This window comes from Notothenia coriiceps, unplaced genomic scaffold (assembly GCF_000735185.1).
Source record: "Notothenia coriiceps isolate Sejong01 unplaced genomic scaffold, NC01 NC01_scaffold00028427, whole genome shotgun sequence".
Lineage (NCBI taxonomy): Eukaryota > Metazoa > Chordata > Actinopteri > Perciformes > Nototheniidae > Notothenia > Notothenia coriiceps.
The window spans coordinates 51,942-62,064 of record NW_011361128.1 but is presented as its reverse complement, the minus strand read 5'-3'; positions in this window follow the sequence as shown (position 1 = coordinate 62,064).

Below are 10,123 nucleotides of genomic sequence, written 5' to 3'. Positions count from 1 at the left end.
TGAATATGGTGACGTTCACTTCACTAAGTCCAGACAAAACCACAGTACTTTTGGGTTGAAACACAAGATTTACACAAGGAAACAGGTTGTTTTTTCATATTTTGAGTTGTACTTAGGCTCAATAGTGTATTTTTCTTTGTTGTTGACGTGTATAAGTTATTATGTTTTATATTTGAACTGGTGTCTTCCCCCCCTAGTCGTAATAACAAACCTCCAGTTATTTTCTTTCATCACAGATACTTTAAATCGGTACAGGTATGTAAATGTAGTCTCTAGAAATACGTATTGGTCGGTTAGTATAGAATCTTTGTTCTCACTGCTTTTCACACCTGTTTATATAATACTTTACGGGGGTGTTGGTTAAGGAGTCGTTTTTCGAAAACTATCTCAAAAAATTTTCCTGTTTGTTTTACCGTTGTGTTACGTAACTCCTTTACAAACTTTGCGACCTCCCGGGTTGACACTGAGTAGTTAAAGAGTCGTCAGCGAGAATATAGAGTAAATAAGAAACTCTCTGCAGTCCTGAAAGGAGGTCGTAAAATACAGTCGGAACTCTCAAGTGGGAGGGAGTCGACGTCCAGTCCCCACCGGACAACTCCCACCTCCCTACCTACCTATTATTACTATTATTATTATTTCGAAATAAATATATTGTTCTTAAGGGAGTCTAAAAACAATTCTCGAGAAATTTTTCCAATGGCATGTAACGTATACGTCGTTGTATATTGTAAACTAAGTCCAACCCATTATCATGTGTTCCTCCCAGGTTTTACAATACTATTGATTTTATTTTTAATATTATACCACCTACACCAACCCTGTACCTACCCTACCCCTACATCCCACCTACCTACCCTCCACACTACCACAAAAAACATTAAATTAACTACCATACCATACCTACCTCATCTACCTACCTCCACCTTACCTACCTACCTCCATCTACCTACCTACCTCCACCTACTACCATCCATCCACCCATACCTACCTACCTACCTACCTACCTACCATCCCACCTACTACCTCCACTACCTACCTCCACCTACCTCCACTACCTACCTACCTCCACCTACCTACCATCTACCTACCTACCTTCCACCTACCTACCTAACTCTACCTACCAACCTCCACCTACCTCCATCTACTTACCTACCTACTCCACCCACCCTACCTCCACCTACCTACCTACCTCCACCTACCCTACCCTCCACCTACCTACCTCCACCTACCTACCTACCTACCTCCACTACCATACCTTCCACGCCTAACCTACCTACCTACCTAACTCTACCTACCTACCCTCTACCTACCTACCTACCTACCTAACTCTACCCTACCTACCTACCTAACTCGACCTACCTAACCCTCCACCCTACCTACCTACCTACCCACACGTACCGTACCTCACCTACCTACCCAAGTGGACCTATCATGCTATATTTGAATAATATAGTGTAGGACCATACCTATATAAGGCATATTTATACTTTTTATTTTTCAAAATACCAAACAGATCATGCATTTTAGCCATTCCTCATTTCGCTCAATTTAACACTGTCTTTGCATCATGGGCTGATTCTGTGAGAACAGCACCACCTACAGGCCTGGCTTATGTACTACAGCGTCTCCAGCGCTTTCCAACGGCAATGTCCGTGGCTGTCTCCTCCTGATTGGTGGAGTTGGCCCAATAGCCATAGCGCCACTTCTGTGACGTCATAGAAGTGTTCAAATCTGGATCAGTCTGTATCAGATCCGTTGCAGCCCCTTTTTAAGAGATTTGGGTATGGAGGAAAATAGAGAGGGTTGTGTTTTCTGACACTTGGTGAGTTCCCTGGAACACCGGGGACACATATTCATGTAGAAAAGACGTACAAAAGTGCATTTTGCATGATAGGTCACCTTTAAGTACAAGTACTTCAAAACTGAACTTAAATACAGGACTTCAGTACATTTACTAAATTATATTCCAGCACTAGTATTAATATGAAATACATTTACTTATCTCCTGTATCTTTTTCCTAAATGGGCATAATGCGTGTTATATAGGTTTTAGTGCATGTAAATGGTCTGCATTGGCTAAGATCCCTGCAGTACAGGCAGTATGAGAGGAAGGAAGACCTTTTAGAACATTAAAACATGGAAACATTTCACAGTAGAGGCACTACATACTGATATGGAGTGGAGGCGTGTGGCGCAGTGGGCTATTGCGTTGGTGTTCGGATCAGGGGTTCAAACCCCACTGCNGTGTGTGTGTGTGTGTGTGTGTGTGTGTGTGTGTGTGGTCGGTCTCCTAGCTCAGCTGTGCAGTGTGTATCAGTGGGAGTCATGTGCAGCCGGTTGGTGGAAGTGTTGAACAAATACTGGCTTACTTTAACGGGTAAGTTAATCTGCTTTCTGTTATCTTCATGCCTTTCTTTTTCTCTAGAGAATGACCTGCAGATTTTAATGAGCCTATCATATTTTCATATTGCCGCCATCAAGACAACTTATTTTGTTTTTTCAATCAGAAACGTTGATAAGACTCGCTTTGACGAGAATAACCAAGTGATCTGGAGAGATTTGCTGCTGCCCATCCCCACAGACCCCTCACTAAAAGTGGACGTGAGTACCCCCAATTGTTCTGTTATTTTTTTACAAACTGTATACGATTATAAAAGGACCTTTTTGTGTTCATTTTCAGGTTCATATCAGTATGTAGTGTCTCTACATGTCTCCATGCTTTAATGTTCAAAAAAACTCTTTATTGTTCTCATACTGCCTGTGCTGCAGCACCTCTTTTCACCCTCTGTCTGAAACCAGAGCCCAGTCTGCTCTGTGGAGTGTGTGGGAAATACACTTTGGGAATGTAGCCTTTGCAGACTATTAATATGCACAAAAACCTTTATAACACCCTACAGGAAAGGGAAAAGCCCAGAAAGCACAACAGGGCCCTTTTTCAAAGCTAAAGCTGTAGATAATGTTATACTTCTATATTTACTATCTGAAACGCTGCTGCTGTGTCTCTGAGCAGATGGGACGACTGCAGTGTCCTCTGCTGCTCGTTGTTGGTGAGGACGATCAGAACTGGCCCTCCCACGAGTCTGCAATGGACGTGAGTCAATCAACATGACATGAAACACTGAAAACATGGATAACTACATGATACATGAACAACCCATTTTCTTTATCCTAGTTTGGTGTAATAGTTTTAATTCTTTTTTTCCAACCAAATTTAAACCCATTTATGTTTTTCTCTTCTCGGACCAAATGTTTTTTGTTTTGTTATTAAGCTGGCATAATATTTCACTAAAATCTTGTTCAAAACCGGGCTTTGTGAGCGGACTGAAATATTTGCAGGACCATTTTGTGGACTTGCACGGCTCTATACGTTATCATAGTACTGGCTTTTAACTGTGGGTCATCATTATTATTTAACAGCGAGCACATGCAACTTGTTGTAGTCTAAAATGCATATGAATGACTTTTGTATTTAGTTGAAGCTTATCATTATATTATTGATGGTCATTGGAGGCAGTGGTCCGAGATATACAGTTATAAGGTTGTGAGATGATCTAAAACATATGAGGTTATTATGTGTTTAACTTCCTGTTTTGCAGATGAAAGAGATGATGGAGCGGGCGGGGAACAGCCACCTTCTGACTGTCCTCTCTTATAAGAATGCTGGTCACCTGATCGAACCTCCATTCATGCCGTTCGCCCGAGCCAGCACCTTCAAAACGGTCACTAACCCACCAACCAAGGGTAGGATACGATAATACTTGAATGGTCAGATCAAGTCTGAAATGCTCCTTGCGTCACAGCAGCTCCATGTGTAACATCAACAGACAAATATCAAGACACAATGCATGAAAAAAACAAACATTTAACATAACAGCTCAATCACTGAGAGAAAACATGCTCAAAGCCTTCAGCGTGCATTTGATCTGGCTCTGTATTTACTGTGAGGACTGACTGGAGCACAAAGGATGCTTCAGTCTGACTTTATTGAATCGTGGGACCCTGTATCTCCGATTAGATGGTAGCAGTTCGTATTCTCTGCTCAGAACATGGTTTGGGTCCCAGATGATGTTGTTAGACAGCCTTATTAGGCTGTTATGACAGGCTGAGTCATAAAATCTAAAGTCATAAAGTGTGTGAGCATTTACTCGTGCTGTATCCCTGTCTTAACTGACTTCTCCTCCATGTTTCAGGTGCTGTTCTCCCGCTTCGCCTCCCCTCATGTGAACGTGCGTCTGGACTCTCAGCCCGTCTCGGCCAGCGTTGCTCTGCTGGAGGCCGACGGCTCAGGAGGATCTCTGCTGGTGGCCACTGGGAACAAGGTGGGGCTGAAACACAGAGAATAATGACCTTTATTTACTCCTGAACAAAGTGGGGAGGGTCTCAGAAAAACATGCCATGTACAGTAGCTCCATTGCTACTCATTTGGTAGTGTGTGTCCTGTGTTCATATCTCAAGAATAACAAGAGCATGAAGAAGACTGACTGGAAACACTGCCATATCTTTGTGTTGATCATTGCCTTTTCAAATACTTTAAGTGTGCTAGGCTTATTTCATCTTGTGAAGACTTCAAAACCATTGTGACTAACATAGTTTCAGGATTTTAGATTGCCCTGTAGAATAAAGGCATTTTAACTTTGCACTAACCCTACCTTGTGCATTGGATTGTCTTTTGAGATAGACTTAAATTTGACTTGTTTTTGAAACCATATTCCACTCATTCAACACCGAGCCCTTCGTGAGCAATCATAACAAGAACATAATCTGTACAAATTCCTTGCATTAGCGAGATGATGACACACACTCACTACTAAAAGCAGATAAACACAGAAAAGAGCCAACAGGATTAAAGTTTTTTTCCACTTCTAATCCAATCGTCCCTAAGGGGAAATACTTTGCTTGTGTGTGAGATAATACATTAACACTACAGACTTTTCTTTCCTCTTTCCAGATCACTAAAGTCCCTCTGATTGGCCCCGGCTGTGATCAGCTGACCACCTGTACTTCCTGTTTGTTGTCGTCACGGGTGACAGAATGTGGCTGGTGTGATGGACGCTGCACCAGAGCCAATCAGTGCCCCTCCCTCTGGACCCAGGACTACTGCACACCCGTCATCACTAAGGTAACCAAAGTTAGTCACCATGGTGATAATTTGGCCGGTAACTTAATATTTCTACTCACTAGCTACATTCTTTTTTGTGTTTAAGCCCTAAGAGAGTGAAAAGGGCATGTGGTAATGTAGAATGTTAGCACTCCAACACATTGTACGTATTAGGCTAAGGGGCGGGACATCTCCAAGGCGTTGACCAATCACAACAGAGCCAGCCAGCTAACCAATCAGAGCAGACTGGGCTCTGGTTTCAGACAGAGGGTGAAAAGAGGTGCTGCAGCACAGACAGTATGAGAACAATAAAGAGCTTTTTGAACATTAAAGCATGGAGACATGTAGAGACACTACATACTGATATACACCTGAACATCAGCAGGAAAATTCTCAGGAGAGGGACGACTACAAGTCCACATATAGTCAACCATCACAGAGATGAAATTTTGCTTCAGGAGTAACGACTACAGAGTCCACACTATAGTCTACACATCAGGATGAACATTTCTAGGAGAGGGACGACTACAAGTCCACATATAGTCCATAATTCACAGATGAAATTTTCTTCAGGGGAGAGGACGACTACAGTCCACATATAGCATACACACAGAGATGAACATGTCTCAGGAGCCGACGTACAAGTCGCCAATCCAGTCATACGGATCACAGAGATGAATTTCTCAGGAGAGGACGACTACAAGTCCACATGATAAGTCATACATCACAGAGATGAGAATTTCTCAGGGAGAGGACGACTACAAGCCACATATAGTCATACCATCACAGAGAAATTTCTCAGGAGAGGACCGACTGACAGTCCACATATAGTCATACATCACAGACGATGAAATTTCTCAGGAGAGGGACCGACTACAAGTCCACATATAGTCATACATCACAGAGATGAAATTTCTCGGAGGACGACTACAAGTCCACAATAGTCCATACATGTCACAGAGATGAAATTTCTCAGGAGAGGACGACTACAAGTCCACATATAGTCAATACATCACAGAGAGTGAAATTTCTCAGGGAGAGGACGACTACAAGTCCACATATAGTCATTACATCACAGAGATGAAATTTCTACGGAGAGGACCGGACTACAAGTCCACATGATAGTCCATACATACAGATATGAAATTTCTCAGGAGAGGACGACTACAAGTCCACACATTAGTCATACATCACAGAGATGAGAAATTTCTCAGGAGAGGACGACTACAAGTCCACATGGGGCATAGTCATACAGGTCACAAGATGAAATGGCTCAGGAGAGGACGACTAAAGGCGGCACATATAGTCATACCAACAAGAGATGAAATTTCTCAGGGAGAGGGACGACGACAGTCCACATATAGTCTACATTCACAGAGATGAAATTTCTCAGGAGAGGAGCGACTACAAGGTCCACATATAGTCATACATCAACAGACGATTGAAATTTCTCAGGAGAGGACGGACTCAAGTCCACCATATAGTCATACATCCCAGAGATGAAATTTCTCAGGAGAGGACGACTAACAAGTCCACATATAGTCTATAATCACAGGAGATGAAATTTCTCAGGAGAGGACGACTACAAGTCCACATATAGTCATCAGCAGAGTGTGAANCAGTTGCGCGTGCTACTAAAGAGACGTGTTCCCCCTGGAAACCAAACAATGGTGTAGCTGTATTAAAGTCCGAGTGGAAACAGTCCTGAGTAAATCTATCAGATTTACTCAGGACTGTTTCCACTCGGACTTTAATACAGCTACACCATTGTTTGGTTTCCAGGGGGAACACGTCTCTTTAGTAGCACGCGCAACTGAAAGTCTGAGAGGGTGAGGCAGATATTCACAGAAAACAGAACAAGAATCGACAACTACTCTACTCTCTGCTCACTCCTCCCCTGTAAAATACAAGTCCAGCCCACACATATGCTCCATCAAGGACGGTGCATTTACAACTACAATAAGCATGTTAATGTTAATCTAACAGCTCCGGCGATCCACTAGCACCCCCCCCACAATTTTGCATTTGGAAATGCTCCCGATCTCTGAGGTCTATAGGTTGGCAAGTATGGCTGTGATGCAAGTCAAATTTCTGTCTTGATCCGACCATTAAAGTAATATCGTATCGTACACAGAGGAAAAAAAAATAAAAAAAAATAAGAATAAGCTGTAACGAAGTGTAACGGCGCCATTTGATCTCATCCATTTCATCTTATGCATGTCTCTATTTATTAGTTATGTTTAGTGTTTCTTTTTAGTTGTTGTTCTGTTATAACGCCTTGTGCTTTGGCAATTTAAAATGTGGTCATGCCAATAAAGCCTCTTTGTATTATTGTATTGTATCTATTTAGCAAGTAGTGTAGCCATAGGAGCACATGCATGCACTTGGTCTTGCAACAGTTCATGGTTTACTCCAAAACAAAAACGTACTCTCATTAATTAAATTATTTAATTGTTTATTTTATTTTCTAATGTAAAGTCAATGTCTTCACGTCGTGCGTCATGACTCAGTATCATTGCCTGAGATTGTAACTGAAGTTGCTTTGAGAACAAAAGCTAGACAAATAGAGATGAGATCAGCAAACAGGTAACCAGACAATGTTTAAATTGCTTTAGTGACAGGAGTACTTTTCTTTAAAAAGGTGAGGGCCTGATGCTGTATTTCTCGACAAATAATCTCAATGTTTCTCTCCAGCAAGTGCCATGCATTGAAACCTCAGGCTTATATAGTGGCTAAGTCTGTTGCTAAAGACACAGCAGAAGGAAACTAAGTCAAAAAGACGAAGCGAAGAAGTGACTGCAGTCCAAGATATTTAATGTTTGTTCACAATGAAACTGATATTTTTTTAAAGTAAAGGTCAGCTAAGGTTAGGAGGATGGATTTAGTCACCGCTGTTTCACCACCGTTGTTGACTTAAGAACATTTCTATACATCGTAAGTTGATACAGACAATGAATTACATTACAAGGAAAGATTATACGGAGTCTTTTATTTGACAACAAGAGATCCACAGCAGCGCCTGAGGACAAACAAAGCCTCGATGATCGGAAAGTGGAAGACATCGACATGGCGCTGAACCAATGAAGGATCCAGTGGAATATGATCCAGACTGTGTGGATCTTTCCCAGTGTATCACCTTTACTGCAGCGTTGTATTAAAAAGCTAATTAATTACAATGTTCACTCTTCGTCAGGTGTCAAGGTCCGACAGATCTTTCTCACAGCAGACGTTTTTAATTGTCAAAGCGGTTAAGGTGTAATTGATATCATTAACTATGCGTCTGTTTGTTTTACCTGGGTCAACACAACTTGCCGTGAGAATTCATAATGTTAGAGTGTGTAATTAGTTACAGCCATTACAAATAATTAATCCATTAGTTCAATATGTTTGGCAAGTAAAGTGTCCTCCCTGGGCTCAGGCAATTATCTTGAAACTTAGGTTTCTTTAAATAGAATAATAAATTCCTAATTTTGACAAACATGGTTAACTCCAATTGTCAAAGATACACACTGCGGGATTTGATCACCCCGACAGGGCCCTCCTTGTGATAATGGCCGAAACACTCGATGATCCCGAGGTCCACAACTGAGGATGTGTCAAAAAAAATGAATCAAGATCTATGAAATAAAAAAAAAATTCAATTTTGCCAATTTGACAGCATCCTGAACTCAACTCAAACCTTTTAGCATCGACCACCTGTTTTGTTAGTCCACAAACATTAAAGGGCCCATGTCATGCTTTTCCGGTTATTACCCGTCCCCTTGTGTGTTATGAAGGTTTTTCTGCATGTAAACGGTCTGCAGAGTCACTAACCCTCAAAGTACACCCTGTAGGGAGTAAAACTCTAACACAGAGAAGACCTGTCTATGCTGCCACAGAACGCCTCGTTGGGGATTTCTCTTTTTCTTTCTGGTACCAAGTGACGTAACAACGACCAAATGGACCAATTGGTCCAAATGTAAATCTAAACAATGAACAATGTAAATCTATTCTAGTAGACCTCAACAATGGAATTATGATCAGTAGAAATGGCCATGACATGGGACCTTTAACACATACTTGTCAACCCTCCCGATTTTCGCGGGAGACTCCCGATTTCACTGCCCTCTCCCGGTTTCCTCCCGGGGTCATATTTCTCCCGCATTTCTCCCGATTTCTGACAAAATCAGATTTACTCAGGACTGTTTCCACTCGGACCTTAATACAGCTTCACCATTGTTTGGTTTCCATGGTAACACGTCTCTTTAGTAGCGCGCGCAACTGAAAGTCTGAGAGCGTGAGGCAGATAGTCACAGAAAACAGAATCGACAACTACTCTACTCTCTGCTCACTCCTGCTCCTTTCCAGCCCACACATATGCTCCATCAAGGATGGTGCTACAGGCCGCAAGGCATTACACTTATAACTACAATAACTTATAAGCATGTTAATCTAACAGCTCCGGCGATCCACTAGCACCCCCTATTTTGCATTTTGAAATGGTCCCGATTTCTGAGGTCTCAAGGTTGGCAGTTGATTACCCTGAACTTTAAGTTTAATTCAACTGAAAAACCAACAGAATTAAAAATAATAATAATAACAATAATCGTTTTATTGCGATTATGTTGTTTTCATAATCGTTGCAAGCCAAAATCGTAATTCCGATTAAAATACGATTAATTGAGCAGCCCTAGTTAAAGTTGTGTGTGTCTGAATGCATGAACACGACGATGCATGGATGATTTTTTGCATGCTCTTGCTTTTCAAAGCGTATATTCCATCTTTTTTTATGTTCTCAAAGTTATGAAGTAAAGTGCATTTTATCCGTCTTGTATAATGTCTGCTTCTTCCTAAATAAGGCAAAATAAACACGTTCACACCTGACATCTCTGGACATTTAATTCTTCGTTTTCTTTCCAGAAGTTTGGTGAAAAGAATATCTATTTTGATCTCCGTGCTTGAAGGCAACCATTTGATCAAGGCATGTTAAAACTACCTTAACAAACGCTGGAGGCAGAGACGCTCGCAATCTATTCACTATTTTCC